Here is an 8,953-nt window from a genome sequence, read left to right as displayed (position 1 = left end):
TAAGAGGGGCCCATCACCCCTCCATGAAATCCCCCCACTGTCCTCTACTAATCGGTCAGGGTTTCACACTCACCCCTTAGGCCATCCCAGAAGGGAAACGTACCAATCAGAATAAGTAGCGCCTGAAGGCCTAGGCCAGAAGCCGCTGATCTCTGGAGCTCCATGTTTGCATGGCTGGCAGCATCGTCCTGAAAGTTGCAACCCAACACTGCAGGGAAGAGGCTGTCTCATTCCAAGGATGTGTTTTGTGGAAATCATGGCCTAGACCTTCGGGCTATATCTGTTCTGATTGGTACATGTTTCCCTTGTGTGATGGCCCAAGGTGGGAGTGAAACCGTTGCCAATTGGTAGAGGATGGTGGTGGTGTGGGGACTTTTTAGAGGGACCACGGGATCCTGTTGTGGGCAGGTCACTCCGCTACATCACTTCCGTGTTTGGTCAAATCCCCTCTCGGGGTGGTCCTACAGGGCTGGCGCCCACTTTAATTGGAGAGGACAGAGGGAGGAGTTCTCAGAGGAGATACACAAACCCCTTCTGGATGAGTCACCCTGTCCCGGAACATCCCCCGATCGGTCAAATCCAGTCTCCGGGTTGTAAAATGCTGGTTGCCCCTGCCAAATTTTAGTAAAAGAAGGGAAGAAAGGCATCGATGTTTTGGGTTATCTAAAGGGGGCCATCTTGGACTTGGGAAAATAATGTGGTGACTTTTTGCCATGTGCTCTGTTCTTTTGGGTTGGGAAGCACACTCCCACGCATGGATTGAATCCGCGTAGATAGGGTCTAACATCCAGGCAGAGACGACGCAAAGAGGGATAGGGAGGGGATTTAGTTAGGTCTACTCGCCCGTTCCTGTGTCCATCATCGAAGTCTGTCCCTGACGTCCAATGTCAAAAGAGCAGCAGTCATCCATCGCTGCCCCTGCATGAGTAGAGAGAGAATATCAACATTACTTCATGGGTGTAACTGTTATTGAGAGTGGAGCATTTCCAGAGATTTGTTTTGTTAATCTGCCCCTTCTCTATCCTATCCTAGCCCTTTTCCCCGTAGTAAATAAAGTCTTGTTTGTGTGGTTACTACTGCGTGGCCTTATTTTCTTGTGCTAAGGGAAGCTCCGATAGACGGGCTTTACAAAGGGGACCATGTGGGAACAGTTTATTGTAAGATTCCATGTATCTTCTGAATGGGGTTTGGGTTCTGCCCTCTTTAAAGGAAGGAAAAATCCTTACAGGTGATCCCATGGGGCTGAAACCTACTGTGATTAGTAATCTGTCCTATTCACCATGATGTTTATGACCCTGTGTATCACAGGGAAGTAGCGCACTGGGCATTATGAATTCTCTGATTTAAAATGGACACTTGTGGAGTACAGACGAAGAAGGACAACTTTTCAAATCCAACGTGCACCAAGATTGTATCTGACGAAGTGGGTATTCACCCATGAAAGCTCATGCTCCAAGATGTCTATAAGGTGCCACGGGACTCTTTGCTGCTTTTGCAGATCCAGACTAACACGGCTACCCCTCTGAAACGAGATTGTATGGACACTGAACATATTGAGTACAATGCTTTTATCTGTAATCTGTTCATTAAACAAAGCCAAAGGAGCAGGGTTGGGAGGCTGGGCACTGACTTCCCCAGGATCATTCCTCTCCTTGTAATTCCCATTACAAATCTCCAGTCAAGGAAGAGCCTGAGGAAGTGTGATCAGTGGAACTACCCAGAGCACCAGAGAAATCAGGGCCCTGAGCTGAGAAAAAACAAGCCTCAGCCAGTTCACATTCATTCCCTGTCCTCAGCACAGAAAGCCCAGAGGCACCTGAGGGTTACTGGAAAGGTTTTGAGAGGGCTGGCTCTGCAGAGCTAGAGATGAAGCCTATTACGGCTGGTAAATCAATGACAAGATGGAAAGACACAGGGACACAAAGTTCTCTGGTTAAGTCGAGTGTGTTTCCAAAATGTGACCCGTTGCCTGGCGCAATGGCAGAGCTTGTGTTAAGAAGACGATCTAGGAGTTTTGTCCCTTTAGCCATGGTGCACACAGAAGATGATGGTTTACAAAGTGCTTGACAAGTGGGGACGGTGGACGACTTCCCCGCTGATATGCTTATTGGGAATTCTTTTTTTATGTGGCTAAGGGTGTGGATGTGGTCACCCGCAGCAAAAATGCATCTTTTGTTGAGATCGCAGGAAGAAGGGGGGAAATCCCAGAAGCTACTAAGGGAGACAGAGAAAGTCTCTCTGACACCCCGGCAGTCGAGAGAAGCGGCGTGTCTCCAGCAGCAAAGAGGGGTGCGGAGATGAACTCCTGCCGCGCAGCAGAAGGCAGCCTGCCCAGTGCCCTCAGAGACAAAGGGGTCGAAGAGGCACCTGTCACTGAACAAGCTGTTCCAGTTGTTCACAGCCAGAGTTTTGCAGGTGAGGAAAGCCTAGACCTGGCCCTAGAGAGCACCAGGGATGGCGGCTGAGAGGGGCCTCCAGGAAAGGAAAATAGGGAAAGGCCTTTTGAAGAAGATGGAAAATGTCTAGGAAAGCTCCAGTGGGAGAGAACCAAAGCCCTGAGCAACTCTCTCAGCAGGTGAGTGTGCCCAGCAGCACCCTGGGGAAGTCATGTGATTAGCACAGGAACACCCTCATGCCGGTCACTTGGGGATGGACACCCCACACAGAGGGGCTGACTCAACCTCTCCCTGCCCCCAACACTCCCCCAGGCCACCAGCCTGGAACTCAGCCTCAGAGACTGAACTGTGTAGCTGACTTTTCGGAGGAAAGCAGTCACACAGCCAACCCCTCGGGGACATGGGGTGGTGGCAGACAGGCCCTCCCTCCAGGCCCCAGAGCATATGTCCCATTTTACCCTGCTGGGCTCAGGCACATCTGATCCCCAGGGGGAGCGGGAGTTGGGATTCATCATTTTGACATACTATTTGTGGAAAAGGATGGTATCTCTTTAAGGCAAAATTTAAGGCCTCTGTAACAGCCAAGGATTTGAATCCAAGGAGCCTTCAGGCTGAACATGCATGTGTGTGAAGCTGGAAATGACCCTGTTACCAGATTTGCCCATTACTTTGGGGTATGCTCATTTATTCGGGTTACTCTTCTGGAGAAGGGGACTCTGTAATTCTATCAATGTACTGCTTGTGTCCCTTGTGTTTTCATATGGAGCTCTACTCCCTTCTGCAAGTCCCCTCCCAATGGAGCTATCCTGCAGGACCTAGGTTCCCCAGGGCTGGCTTCCTTCAGCCCCAGAACCGGATGAACATCCACCCACCCACACATACATTAACAGAGCAAGTCTGAGTGGACCGGGTCAATCAGCACTGTCAAGCTGACCCCTTATATGTCTCTGGACTCACTGGGCTGGATGAAGCAGCACTTTCAAGCTGCCTCTCCTTATCTGCCCCTGGGCTCCATGGACTGGGTCAAGCAGCAAGGCAGAGGCGCTGCGGAGGGAGATTTAAACTCAGGGAGACACAGAGAGCAGACAGGCTGCAAGTTTAAACAGCAGAGGGACTGCAACGAGTGACTGGGGAGCTCGGGGGGAGACACGGGCAAGCTCGGGGGGGGAGTTAGGGCAGTGGGAAGACAGACTTAACCACAATTATACAGAACACAGCAAAATCTTATCTATGATCTAACTTAACCAAGACTACACAAATTAGCAAGCAACAGAACACAATGCAACAATTTTTTAAACTTAACTTACAGAGCACAATACCAACAATTCTTTAAACCTAATTTAACCACAGCTATGCAAAATGAAATTACAACTTATCTAGACTAAGAACCTGATTTTAATAGGTGCACCTTACACTATGCCGATTCTTTGATCGGGAGGGGGAGCAGTTCCAGAGGGCAGAGTGTTGTGTGCCCAGGGTACAGCCCCCCCGGGGGGGGGGGCGGGGGTTAACTAGTGGTGGCTGCAGCAGTGGGGCAGCTGCAAGCCGGCAGCCCAGGATACAGTCCAGGAAGGCACAGCTTAGCAGCGGCACAGGCTTATTTTTCGCAGCAAAGGCGCTGTGGAGCAAGAAACAGATTACAGATACAGACCAAGGAGTTAGCTTGGGTCTGTCTGCTGGGGAAACAAGGCCAGCAGCTAGGACAGGGGGAGTTTGCAAGAGGGAGTTCTTACCAATCCCCAGGACAGCAGCAAGCACAGAGGCAGGAACAGCAGTAGCATCGGAGGATGGAGAGAGGACTCGATTCGCTTACAGTAATCAGGAGATCTCCAGGCACAAATTCGTTGTTCGTGGGAGGGGAGTTTAAAAACGGGGTACGCTCAAAAACAAATGAGAGCAGGAGAGGGCCCCCAAAGGCCCCTAGCTGATCAGACCAGGTGGCAAAGCAAGGACGTTCTCTGAGGTCTGATCAGAAAATGTCCGGCTTTAAAGGCAAACTTAGGCAGTTTCCCACCAGTACTTTTGATTGGCTCCTCTTGATACAGGGGAGGAGAGAAGGCAGGGAAAGGCTGCAGGTAAGCATAGGCATGCCTGGGCATGTTCTGAGCCATAGGTATGACTCATATGCTTAATTAGTTGGCCACTTCAGGTCTTGCATTTCTGGGCAGTGCCCCCCACACCGAGCCCGGGTCTGAACAAAGGAGCCAAACAAAGAAGCAAGAAGCCCCCTCCCTAGGCAGAGCAATGGCTCCAGTTAGTCTGTACAGGCCATTCCTATGAATAGGGCTGTGACTTTAGTTAGCACAATGGCCGGGAGGGGCGGCCATACAGGACAAACAGAAAGGAGAGGGGAAGTAAAAGGAATGCAGCAGGGGGACAGCTGTAACAGACACATACAAGTTATTTATTGAATACTAATGATAACTACACAAGGAGACTAAGCCAACACAACCTACATTATTACAGGTTAATACCTATGGTAGAAAGGAAAATGAAGAGAGAGAGAGAGAGAAAAGGAGAAGTAGATCTCACCACTCCCTGAAGCTTGAACTGGTCGGGGTTCCCAGATGATAGTGGTAGCTCAGGGTCCTGAGGGCAGGAGACAGGCAGAGTCCCCAGCACGATCAGTCAGGAGAAGATGGAGTTCCAGTGGAACCGATGCCTAGTTTGGATCTAAGGGTATGGCTACACTTGAGATTTGCAATGCTGTGAGTTACAGCGCTGGTCGTACAGCTGTGTAGGGAAAGCGCTGGTGTGTGGCCACAGTGACAGGTACCAGTGCTGCAGTGTGGCCACATTTGCAGCACTGTATTGAGAGGTGCATTGTGGGCAGCTATCCCACAGAGCACCTCGTCCCATTTTGGCGCTGAGTATTGTGGGAAGGGGAAGGAAGGGTGCGGGTCATTCAGCTTCCTGTCCCAACACCCCATGGTGCATCGCTTCACATCCTAGCAGTCACAGTTTTCCTGTCCACATTTCTTGCCATTGTGAGTTCAGCGCGATTTCTGTGTGAAATGGAGCCTGAGCTGCTGAGGACTTTGCTCATGAGAGTCGCCAGCACATCATGTTTGGCAGTTGAGCTATTCCTTCAGCTCCAAAGTGACAGTGAGGAGTCCGACAATGATCTGGAGTCGCCTGACGCGTGTGACATGAAATTGCTTGTGGCGGCAATGGAAATGCCCAGCACCGTGGAATGCCACTTTTGGGCTCGGGAAACAAGCACTGAGTGGTGGGATCACATCGTCCTGGAAGTCTGGGATGACGAGCAGTGGCTGCAGAACTTTCGCATGAGAAAAGCCACTTTCATGGGACTGTGTGCTGAGCTCGCCCCCACCCTGCGGTGCAAGGACACGAGATTGAGAGCTGCCCTGACGGTGGAGAAGCGTGTGGCTATTGCAATCTGGAAGCTGGCAACTCCAGACAGCTACCAATGGGTCGTGAACCAGTTTGGAGTGGGAAAGTCGACCGTTGGAATCGTTTTGATGCAAGTTTGCAGGGCCATTAATCGCATCCTGCTAAGGAGAACCGTGACTCTGGGGAACGTGCAGGACATTGTGGATGGCTTTGCAGAAATGGGTTTCCCTAACTGTGGAGGGGCGATAGATGGGACGCATATTCCTATTCTGGCACCACCCCACCTAGCTTCCGAGTACATTAATCGGAAGGGGTATTTCTCTATGGTTCTCCAGGCACTTGTGGATCACCATGGGCGTTTCATTGACATTTACATGGGCTGGCCTGGAAAGGTGCATGATGCACGCATCTTTCGGAACAGTGGCCTGTTCAGGAAGCTGCAGGACGGGACATTTTTCCCAGACCGGAAGATCACAGTAGGGGACATTGAAATGCCCATTGTGATCCTTGGGGACCCCGCTTACCCGTTAATGCCTTGGCTCATGAAACCCTATACAGGGAAGCTGGACAGGAGCAAGGACCGTTTCAACTACAGGCTGAGCCGGTGCCGAATGACTGTGGAGCGTGCTTTCGGCCATTTAAAAGGACGCTGGAGAGCGCTTTATGGGAAGCTAGATGTGACGTTATTGATATAAATTGGGACCATATAGAACATGGGTTGCAACCAAGATCCTGTAGTGGCACCAAATCTTAGGTAAAGGGGGTCATATAAGGTGTCTAAGATCAGGTTATGGGTTGCTGGTTATTATTATGCTGTCTGTGTGCATGTATCATTTTTAGTTGAAGTTATGTATATTGGCTCTATACTGTCTGTATTTCAAGTTGGTGATGTGCTTCTGGGTGATATCCCAGACAAGTTGGTGTTAGCTCTGCTTAGCCTGCTTGATGGCCCATTAAGGACCATCAGCTACACAATTGACCCATGGAGAGAAGGCAAACACGCCTTATGACTCAGCGAAGTATGCAGGGACTGGCCCATGTGACTCCAAACTCCATTTTGCTGTAATTTTCCACAGTAAGGACAATGAGGTTCTTACACCTGGAAAAGCCTATATAAGGCTGATGCATCATCTCCATCTGGTCTTCAGTCCTGCTTCTTACCTCTGGAGGGACTTTGCTACAACCTGAAGCTCTGCACAAAGGACTGAATGACCCATCCCAGTGGGGGATGTTCCAGAGACTTGATTTGAACCTGCAGTTTATTCCATCACTGCTGCAAGCCTGAACTAAGAACTTTGCCATTACTGTATGTAATTGATTCTATTTAACCAATTCTACCTCTCATCTCTACCTTTTTCCCTTCGTAAATAAACCTTTAGATTTTAGATTCTAAAGGATTGGCAACAGTGTGATTTGTGGATAAGATCTGATGTGTATATTGACCTGGGTCTGGGGCTTGGTCCTTTGGGATCAAGAGAACCTTTTTCTTTTATTGGGGTGTTGGTTTTCATAACCATTCATCCCCAGGACGAGTGCACTGGTGGTGATACTGGGAGACTGGGGTGTCTACGGAAATTGCTTGTGTGACTTGTGGTTAGCCAGTGGGGTGAAACCGAAGTCCTTTTTGTCTGGCTGGTTTGGTTTGCCTTAGAGATGGAAAAACCCCAGCCTAGGGATCTGACTGCCCTGTTTGAGTGATTTGTCCTGAATTGGCACTCTCAGTTGGGTCCCGCCAGAACCACACCGTCACACTAGACTTGGGGGAAAGCAGCATCCCTGCGGTTATATCCGCGTGCTGTACCCTCCATAATATTTGTGAAGGGAAGGGTGAAACATTCAGCCAGGCATGGACCATTGAGGTACAAGTCCTGGAGACTGAATTTGCACAGCCAGAGAGCAGGGCTACTAGAGAGGCCCACAACAGGGCTACAAGGATTAGGGATGCCTTGAGGGAGGAATTTGAGGCTGAAAGCCAACAGTAATGGTTTTTGCCTTAAACGGGAGTGAAGTGCAGTGGGTACAGTGATTTTAAGTGCCTGTGTTTTCCTTGGGGTTTGTTATCTTTCACTTTATGCAAAAATAAAAACTGTTTCATATGCCAAGAAATCATTTATTTAAAAAAAAAAAAGTAAAAGGGCAGGGGGGTTGGTTGTTGAACTGTACATTCATAGGTTTGCAAATGTACTGCCAGGAGTGCTGTGCACTTCAGGATTATAATGCTGCATGGTGATGGGGGTTCAGTGCAGAGGGTAAGGGTCGTAGTTCTCTGGGCTCATAGGTGACCGTACAGGTGTCGGGGGCAGCTGGTGGTGGTGTAGGTAAGAACCTGGATGCTGGGGAACGAGGTTTGGAGCTGACATTGGTGCACAAGGGCAAGAGGTTGGGGGGGAGGGAAGGTTGGCACGGTAGTGCTCTGCCTGCATGGCTATCACTGACTGGATACAGTCCGCTTGGTGCGCCATGAGGCTTATAAGCTGCCTTGTGGTTTTCTTCAGCGACAACTCCTTTCTCCTGGTTTGTGTTTCCTTCCACTGCTGAATTTTGTCTCTCCATTCCTGCATAGTTTTACTATCTCTGGCACACTGATTCATAACTGCCTTCACCAAATCTTCCTTGCTTTTTTTAGGTTTCCTTCTTAGGTTTTGAAGCTTTTTTTCAGTCTCTGATAAGGCCGGTCCATTTCTAGGACTAGTCAAGGACACTAAAAAATACAACAAATGATACATTTTAAGAGAGCCAGCATTGTGTATAATCTCAGTGAGGTAGTTTCCAGTCTCACACTGTAGCATTCCTCACACATTCAAAACACAACTCAGAGAATTCACAGCCTCGCAGACATGGTGAGTAAGGGTAAAACATTAGTGCAGAAGTTCATAAATCCTGGAAGATATGTTCCTGCCGTGGGTTGCCTGGGAAGGGGGGCTGATTGGTTCAGGGCTGCACTGGTGTTTGTGCTTTGGGAAAAGCAGAAAGCTGCTAGTGGGACCTGCAATGAACACTGTACCTCCATTTCCCACAGGAGTTAATCCTTGAAGATATCTCCCTGCTGCAGGTTACCTGGGAAGCAAGGGAGGGTCTTCTACAACAATGCGGATTCTGCCCTGGCCACTATGCAGCTTGCCTGTGTGCAGCAATGGTCCCCCCACCCCTCCTAGAACAGTGGCGTGGACGCATTAGCCTGACTGGGACAGGGACCACACTGG

This window comes from Mauremys reevesii, unplaced genomic scaffold, assembly GCF_016161935.1.
Source record: "Mauremys reevesii isolate NIE-2019 unplaced genomic scaffold, ASM1616193v1 Contig2, whole genome shotgun sequence".
NCBI lineage: Eukaryota > Metazoa > Chordata > Testudines > Geoemydidae > Mauremys > Mauremys reevesii.
Note: the sequence above shows the minus strand (reverse complement) of the source record.